Source organism: Bidens hawaiensis, unplaced genomic scaffold, assembly GCF_021521415.1.
Source record: "Bidens hawaiensis isolate Kalapana, Puna unplaced genomic scaffold, B.hawaiensis_p1.1 tig00042544_1, whole genome shotgun sequence".
NCBI classification, from domain to species: domain Eukaryota; kingdom Viridiplantae; phylum Streptophyta; class Magnoliopsida; order Asterales; family Asteraceae; genus Bidens; species Bidens hawaiensis.
Genome location: NW_027497547.1, coordinates 96,798 through 106,837, shown reverse-complemented (window position 1 = coordinate 106,837; position 10,040 = coordinate 96,798). Strand labels below are relative to the sequence as shown.

Genomic DNA, 10,040 nt, shown 5'->3' with positions numbered 1-10,040 from the left:
TATAAACTTAGGAGGAAATCAATCAATCAGTTAATGTTGTTGTTGTTATGTGACAAACCATAAACCTTTATCGAGGAAACCCAACTTTGTTATTACTAAAAAGAATATTTTAATTTAAAAAACAAAAGGGGATTGGCTACATGCGAAGAGCAAGGGCGCGCTAAAAAAATACATTGGCGCGTGAGGAAGGCACGTAAGGTAGTATTGGTGAGGAGTATAGCCTATATATACTAGCATCAGTCACTTGCAATATAACCGTCACCATTATCTGGCATTTTTGTCATAAGAAAAAGCTTCATTCCTTCCTTCATTCAACAAAGGCGTTTCTAATGAAAGTTACAAGAGCCCTCCAAGCTTTTAGCTTTTACTCACATTACACCGTAAATTTGTTGGTGAAACAACTAATGGAGAATATGCCTAAAACCAAGTGTGGTATGCCAAGTGTTATCCATGCTTTTACTCACATTACACGTTATGGATAGGCCACCTCAGTTGACTACGATGATGAACCCAGAGAAAAGGTAACCTTGTGATTTTACCACCTTCGAACTTTTTTGGTATCATATATAAAGTTTTATTGAGTTACATTGCTCGTGTGCTTTAAACAATAAATGAAAACAGTTTCTATTAACGGTTGGTACATGATACCTACAAATGATGAGGAGGCTATGCGTGCCCGCGTGGAGAAACATCCGGTGCTAGCCTGTATTTACGCCTCTAAACTTTTCGTGGAGTATCGCGAGGTAAATAATTTACTTTCCTAATTTTCATGTAAAAATTTTCTCAACTATTTTATTACAATTAATAGTGATCTGTTTTTGTTTTGACAGGGCACTTATGTACATCCTTTTGTAAGCTACATGAAGAATGAACACGATTTTATAGAACCGAAGAATGAACACGATTTTATAGAACCATTTGTGGACCATGATATCGTTGTGGTCGTATACGGGAATGATATATGATACAGACAAAACACTCATGGTTGACATTGGGGTATGGAAGGATACATTCACATTCGGCGAAATAATCCTTTGTTTCATAACATCGCGTTCAATGCTTACGTACCGTTTGTGAGCGGCATCACCTCCATGAACATGATCTACGTAAGGTTGGCTAAAAACGACAAAGATACATTTCTCCTTGTCAATTCGGTCATCTTCTAACATATTTGTGTCATCCACCGCATAACATATGGTGGCACCGGCTTTAATCAAGACGCGCATATAACAACGAACTTTTATGTAAAATTCTAATAAAGAACGTGTCCCCAACCAAGTGTGGTATGTCAAGTGCTATCCATGCTTTTACTCACACTACTCGTTATGGACAAGCCACCTTAGTTGATTACGATGATGAACCATTTTACGACATTCGGCATTTTTTAATATCATATATAAAGTTTTATTGAGTTACATTGTTCGTGTGCTTAAACAATAGATAAAAACAATGTCTATTGACGGTTGGTACATGATACTTACAAACGATGAGGAGGCTATGCGTGCCGTGTGGAGAAACATCCGACGCTAGCCTGTATTTATGCCTTTAAACTTTTTGAGGGGTAACGCGAGGTAAATAATTTACTTCCCTAAAGCTTCATCTAATACTCTCAACTATTTTATTACAACAGACAATGATCTGTTTTGTTTTGATAGGACACCTATGAACATCCTGTTGTAGGCTACACGAAGAATGAACACGGTGTTATAGAACCTTTTGTGGACCATGGCATCGTTGTAGTCGAATATGGGAAAGATAAATACGGGAATGATATGTAGTACGGACAAAACAATCATCGCCGACATCAAGGTATGGAAGGACATATTCACATACAGCGGAACAATCCTTTGTTTCATAACAACCTCGCGTTTGATGCTTATGTAGCGTTTGTGAGCAGCATCACCTCCGTGAAAATGATAAACGTATGGTTGGTTAAAAACGACCACGTCATATTTCTCCGTCAATTCAATCATCTTCTAACATATTTGCGACATCCACCGAGTAATAACAGTGGATGTTTTTAGGCTGCCATTTTTTTTAAATTCTAAATATGAATAAAATTCCAAGATTGTTATAACATGTGGCCACTATTCTTGTGGCGTCCTTCGGTTATAGGCTAAGCTATAGGCGAAACGAAATCCTCGTCTCCTATAATAAGTATCCTCTTACCTTTTGCAAAAGTTGTGGACATCATTTCTGAATGCGCACCAACCTTATATCGATAACATCGGGAATTCATTAGACGACTTTGCCGAACTTTTTTGTTTTACATTTGGTTTTGGTTTCGGTATATTAATGCACATAATCGAAACCGATCAAATTCGCGTCAACTTACTGTCTCAACGCTTGGGTTTACCATATTTCAGGTGTAACCAACCTGCCCTGACTTTGCGCGTAATATATATTATATAAGGGTCTGGATTAAATACAAATTAAATTAACGTTCTAGCTGTAAGAATCAAATAGTGTAAAATTATATACAACATAGTGTAATTATAGTGTAGTGTAATTACAACATAGTTTAATTACACTACGATGTAATTACATGCACTACTTGATTCTCACAATTAGCACGTTAATTTTATTTGTACGTTCCTATTTTATAAAATCTATTTGTTATATCTAAAATAACATGATAATTTACACTCGCAAGTCTAATCAAATTCCATGTGTAAAATCTTGTGCTACGACTTGTTTATCAGGGGGATATTCGATTTTGGCTTGAGCTCATTTGAGTACCGCTCTATTTGTGCTTTAACGAGCCGGTCCCATACAGTTCATGAATGACTTGACTCTTAGCTAGTAGACATACATCAAGTGGTCTTTGTCCTAGTGGTATAAAGTTGTTGGGTAAGAGTCTAAGACTACCAATAAAGAAGAAATTAGAAAAAAAATGAAAAGCTAATAGACTAATACGAAAGGAGAAAAGTATTGGCTTCGGGCTCCCAATATTTAAGGCCCGTTCTTTAATAGGCGATTTAACTTTACTTTGGGCTGAGCTTGGGCCTGTTGAGTAGTCTTGTGAAAGTGTGAAACCATGAACTCTATATACCGTTTCGAACATAAACAATTTCTTGTTAATCATTTGCTTATTTGAAATCAAATATTGATTTTATTCCACACACAACACAAGTATGTTATTTGAAAACTACTAGAAAGGTCACAGTTACCCACCCTAGATGGGATGTTCTTTTACAGTTAAAAAAAAAAAACAATATGATGTTTTATTATTAATTATGTGAAATAAAGGTACAAAAATGTATTGGATTACATCGAAACAAAAGGCAAGCGGGCAACAAGCTGCGCCGCTACCCGTTTTTGAATCGCAAAACCCAATCTTTTAAAAACTATATTTGCTAATCTTTGAGTCATAATATTTACAGTTATACTTTGCTGTCGGTTGTTTCTAACTTAGTTTTTGGCATATTCATGCTTCCTTATTTCTTTGTTTAGTACAAAATTTATTAAAATCCATGTCTTAATTTTTGGAGATCTTGCTGAATGTTTTAGTAAACATTTTAAGGCCTCTGGAATTTCATTTCGCTTGAGGCCCACCAAAGGTTTATGATGTGAATGAGGTTCATGATGCAAATTATTTGAACTTGTGTATGTCTTTGTTTATTTTTGTACTTGTGAATCGGTTGTTATATTTCGTGTAGATCAAAATTACATATAATTTGTAACAACCCACTAATCATTACTATGATACTTCTATTGATCGTTGACATGCTAAAGGTTTTAACTTGGTCGTTTTAGAGCCAAATCGCCTAATGCAATACATAACCAGTACTACAACTCTACAAGTCTATAACTAAAACAAAAAACAAAACAATCATAGAGCTTGGGGTTTGACCTTTGTCCTTTCTCATTCTTCATTTGATTACATTTGATTCGATTGTTTTCAATTGCGAGTTTGTGACTCGTGAAGTTGGTCCAAAAACGTCTTCCTTCTTCAGTTCATGTTCTGCAAACGTAAATCTATTACACCTCTAAACTGCGACCCTACAAAATTAGGCAAAACAAAAAGATTCGCATACGTTGTGACACTTCCATCTCCACAATAATAATAATAATAATAATAATAATAATAATAAATAAATAAATAAAAGTTGAAGCAGATGAAAAAGGTGTAGTAACTAGTAACTATGAATCTCTTGTTGTGGTCAAGTACTTCAGTTTTGAAACAAATGAATAAGTCATCTAGAATAGAATATATCAAAGACTTTAATGTCTTTATTATTAAAATCTACACATGTTCCACATAAGCAAGCTTTTGATGGTGATATGTGACCACATATAACAAAAACATTAATGTCTTTATTACTAAAATGCACACAGCTTTTGACAGCAATACGTCGCATCTAACTTGTATCATTTTAAGCTACTAAAAATTTTGGAAACATGTATCATTCATAAACTAGCAAATCTTTTGTAATTTCTAACTTGAAACATCTATCAAATAATTATCTTTAATTATTCACCATACTATATATTAACCTTATGACAAATACCACCAAAGTTCAACACCAACTCCCAACTTCTACATTCTCAATATTACAAATTTACCACATTCTACCACCACCAAACTTCCTCCATATTTCCAAAATTTTAACCATCCACCAAACATTGACCAAAATGACATAGCTTACAATCTTACATAACCAAAACCAAAAACAAACTTAAACCCAAACCCAAACCCGCAACCAACCTCGTAACCGACCCGACTAACCGCCCAACACCACCAAAATACGGTTCGATCATGACCTGAAACCGACACGTCTTAGTGGACGGGTCCTCTTTTGTGACCATCGACACATTGGGGAACTTACACGCTTCATCCTCTTGATCATTCTTTTGATAATAACTATTAAACGCATAAGAAATATTCCCACGCGGATCCAACTCACCACACGAAGTCCCGTACCCGAGACTCGTGCAATCCCAGAGTGCACACGCGTACTGTTGGTGCATGTCGTGTAACAGATGATCTTTTGTGTTTGTTAGAATTAAGAGCAACGGTCAAGGGGAGACTGTTGGTGCATTTTGTGACCGTCGCTTTGCAATTCTGACCAGCGGAACGCCACAGGCGAAGTTAGCACAACTTCGCCTTAGGCGAAGTTAGAACAACTTCGCCATAGGCGAAGTTTGCACAACTTCGCCTACTGAAGCCCAGGCCCGAGAATGTTTTATATATATATACGTGTGTCTTGTTTAGGTTTAGTAATCCAGAAATTAGTGTGTGTTTTGAGCAGTTTGTTTGTTTAGAGAGAGTAAGAGACAAGGAGAGTCGTGTGAGACGACCCGAGGAAGAGCTCACCTCGGGTCAGTCGTGTTTTCTGTTTGGTTACGGTATGTAACGTGTTTTGATTATTATATAAGAATCTGCAGATTTGATTATCACGTTCTTGTATTTGTTTGTGTATTTGTTCGTGTACGTGTTTGTGTTCTTCATCTTCTACACCATAAACGAGTCTAGGAGGATTCCGCACTCCTAGACCTCGTGCGGATCTCGTATCGATCGGCGACGCCCTGGGGGACTTACATGTACACGAACAAATACACAAACAAATACAAGAACGGGATAATCAAATCTGCAGATTCTTATATAATAATCAAAACACGTTACATACCGTAACCAAACAGAAAACACGACTGACCCGAGGTGAGCTCTACCTCGGGTCGTCTCACACGACTCTCCTTGTCTCTTACTCTCTCTAAACAAACAAACTGCTCAAAACACACACTAATTTCTGGATTACTAAACCTAAACAAGACACACGTATATATATATAAAACATTCTCGGGCCTGGGCTTCAGTAGGCGAAGTTGTGCAAACTTCGCCTATGGCGAAGTTGTTCTAACTTCGCCTAAGGCGAAGTTGTGCTAACTTCGCCTGTGGCGTTCCGCTGGTCAGAATTGCAAAGCGACGGTCACAAAATGCACCAACAGTCTCCCCTTTGACCGTTGCTCTCAATTCTAACAAACACAAAAGATCATCTGTTACACGACATGCACCAACAGTCCCCCTCTTAACTGATGATCTTCTGTTTGCAGTCAACCAGCCGTGTCTGAATCTGTCATGTAGCTTCACAAATCTACCAATCACCCAGCGTCTTCCATATCAGATCTTCCCTTCAGTGTAAGCTTCTCCGACTATAACGATTGAGGTCTTTGAAATGCATGCATCCTCGTGCCAATAGATCATCTCAACCAATCACGTGAGTCCATCTGACTTCACCAACACGTGAAGTTGGGCTTCCTCCACAACTTAACCAACTCGTCGGCATACGATAAGGTTTAATCTTCAACTACTCAACATCAAGTGATCAATTTCATCACAAAACCACCTTGACAGAATCTAACACATGACCATTAATTAATCCGAAGCATCTTCAATCACCAGGGATAACGATCAAGAACATAAACACTTTAGTTCCCGATTAAATCTAACTTGTTCCAGAATTTTCACTCTAATAAATAAGCATCACGTTTCAGGATCCAATTCTCGAACGCCTTGAAAATAACATAAATAATATGCTCTGACCGCAATCCAGTAATGACAAAAACCTTCAGTTCAATTTGACTTTCTTCAGTTGGTCAACCTCGAACAACAACAATTTCGTTGCCCACAAACACCCAAATATGTGTCAATATCCAGTTTCAATCAATATCCTATTCACAAACTCAACTCCATATCCAGAGTTGACACGTATTTGTTCACACGTAAGACCCAGAGATAACAAGTTTCACTCGTTGACGGAACAACATCTCCGGTCTCACAATAATCGTGTACACCTGGCCATACAGACGAAAACTCCAAAACACTCTTTTTTTTTTTTTTCTCGTTAACTTCGCCTGTCCATAACTTCGCCTGGCTATAACTTTACCTGGCTAAAACTTCGCATGTCAATAACTTCGCCTATTCCATAACATCGCCTGACTGATAAGCGAACTTGTGAGGTAGGCGAAGTTGTGGATAACTTCGCTTAATCTTATATCTTCGCCTAAACCCTAAAATTTAAGCGACAACTTCGCCTGAACCCAATAACTTCGCCTGCGGCGCTGATCGGCCAGAAACGATCAGAAACGTGCCAGAAACACCAAAACACAGATCTCGAACCATAGCATAAGAGCCTAAGGCTCTGATACCACATGTAAGTCCCCCAGGGCGTCGCCGATCGATACGAGATCCGCACGAGGTCTAGGAGTGCGGAATCCTCCTAGACTCGTTTATGGTGTAGAAGAAGAAGAACACAAACACGTACACGAACAAATACACAAACAAATACAAGAACGGGATAATCAAATCTGCAGATTCTTATATAATAATCAAAACACGTTACATACCGTAACCAAACAGAAAACACGACTGACCCGAGGTGAGCTCTACCTCGGGTCGTCTCACACGACTCTCCTTGTCTCTTACTCTCTCTAAACAAACAAACTGCTCAAAACACACACTAATTTCTGGATTACTAAACCTAAACAAGACACACGTATATATATATAAAACATTCTCGGGCCTGTGCTTCAGTAGGCGAAGTTGTGCAAACTTCGCCTATGGCGAAGTTGTTCTAACTTCGCCTAAGGCGAAGTTGTGCTAACTTCGCCTGTGGCGTTCCGCTGGTCAGAATTGCAAAGCGACGGTCACAAAATGCACCAACACGCATAAGAAATATTCCCACGCGCATCCAACTCATCACACGAAGTCCCGTACCCGAGACTCGTGCAATCCCCGAGTGCACACGCGTAGCTAACCGACTGCGCGATTGATGGGTCATACAACTTAGCCGAGTCCTTCATCACACACCATTTTCTTTGCAAATACTTCACACCACGAGCTGGAATCAAAGCCCCTGAATTCGTTGTACCAAGGTTTAATGAGTACTTTGGTTGCCCGTCGTAATAAAACACACCCCAATGTCGTTCGAAGTTTCCTGGTTGGATGCTTTTATCGTCCTCATCGATTAAACTAAACAAGTACGCGTCAACAGGGCTCGTCCGCATCGGGGTCCCTTTGTTCCCGGCTATATGAGTCATAAACCCTTGCATGAACCGTTGCGCGTATTGGTTATTCGCATTGCGGTCACCATCACTCGGCCAACCGATCTCCCCAACTATAATTCCCATATTTTGGAACCCATTTTCCTGTAGGGCCCACACAAGCGTATCGTAGTTTGCCTCGAACATGTTCGTGTAAGTGGTCCCACCGTCAATGAACGGAGTCGCGTTCCCATCAAAGAACGCATACTCGACTGGGAAATTAGGGTTTATGTAAAGGCTTATGAACGGGTATATGTTGACCGTGAACGGGGGACCCATTATCATTTAAGAATTTTGTTATTGGATCATGAAATCATGGATATCGGCTCGGAAGTCACCACCCGAGGGGACCCTGCTTGAGGTCTCGTACACGTCAGCATTTTGTGGGACCGTGACTTTGACTTTTGTTGCGAGTCCAGCTTTTATAAGGGCTGCTTGGATGTTTTGCAGAGCTGGAAATGTGGTTTTGAGAAATGTCCCGTTGTATGTTGATAAAAACGGTTCGTTCCCAACTGCAACGTAGCTGTAACAAAATCAAACGTTATATTTTATAGTGTAATTAATACTCAATTGAACAAAAAGGTAATATGGTAATTTAGTGTTTCACGTACGATTAAACTATTTACTTGTTAAAACAAGCATTAGAAGCAGTTTAAACATGTCAACAACATAAAGTCAACTGGTTGACTTAATTTAGTCAAGTCAAACACATTTTCTCCCTGTTTCAAGTATTGTACTAAACTGCTAATCTTTCAAATATATACATGAATATCATCCAAAGTTTGAAGCTTCAGGCAACATATAGAACTATTTGTTGTGTGTGTGTGCGGGTGGGCAGCCGGGAAGGGGGGGGGGGTATTTAAACTGACTAAGGCCAGATAGTTAAGTGAAGACTGATTTTGATTCTGATCATATCATGACTACAACAAGATTATGACTCTGTTCTACTCATGATCATGGCTATAATTACAATTATGATTATTCACTCATGAATATGATTCTGAATTTGACTATGATTAATGGAACGGTTAAAAGTCTAATCATACTCACAACAGACTAGTAAAAAATCACAATTCACAAAAATACAAATTATTATTCATATAAAACACAAAATAATTTAGATAAACCCTAACCTTAACAACTTATTATCTAATCACTTAATTCCAATATTCCAATCCATAACTATTACTTTAAAACTATTAATCCAACAATAACTTTACCCTTAAACTTAAACAGTAAATAAACAGAATCAACCAGCAAATAATAATAATAAAAACACAGAATTTAAAACAATTACTAACCTGATATTGACATTAAAGCTATTAATATGGTCAGAAACATTCTTAGAAACCCATTTTTCAGCAGCTTTCATACTCCCAGCCATAGTAGCCAGCATATCATTAGGAATCCCAACCATAACTTCAATTCCAGACTTACCCAAAGCCCTTAAAGTCCCATAGTCAGCATCAAACAGCTTCACCTTTTGTATTCCATTGTCAGTCAACAGCCTCACCACTGTTTCCGGTGGCAGAGGGTGTGATGACTGTGTACCCCAGTTAGCTCCGATTCCAGCCACTGATTCAACCAAACACAAGAATGGAATCAAGATTATTGATAACTGAAACAAACCCATGTGGGAATCTTTAAAGGGTGTTGTGGGTTTGGGTTTTCTTGAAAAATAAAGGTGAAATTCAAGAAACTTGGAATCAAGATTTTTTTTTTTTTTTTTTTTTTTTTGGTGTGATTGAAACCCAGAAAAGGGTTTGATCAAGGAGTGGTGATCAAAGATTTGATGATAAATAATATGCAGGAAATTGGGAAGAGAATTCCAGAGGAAGCGAAAAATGAGAAGTGGAAAGGTTTAATTTTTTTTAAATAGTATTATTATTGGCATGGAAAGGATTCTTTTCTTTCCTTGTTTCTTATATGTATTTTAATGTCATTCCACAATAAAATAATTAGATTTTTTTAAGTTTTGTATTATGTTTTGTTAGGTT

The 10,040-nt window shown here is 38.0% G+C and overlaps 1 pseudogene across 1 annotated transcript; it reads right to left on the bottom strand.

The window, feature by feature from the left end:
* Positions 1 to 4,360: 4,360 nt before the first annotated feature.
* LOC143593712 (glucan endo-1,3-beta-glucosidase 6-like) lies at positions 4,361 to 9,779 on the bottom strand (annotated as a pseudogene). Its single transcript, XR_013146164.1, has 3 exons — positions 9,345 to 9,779; positions 7,718 to 8,566; positions 4,361 to 4,930 (listed from the first exon to the last, which is right to left on the bottom strand). The product of XR_013146164.1 is annotated as a glucan endo-1,3-beta-glucosidase 6-like (transcript).
* Positions 9,780 to 10,040: the final 261 nt, after the last annotated feature.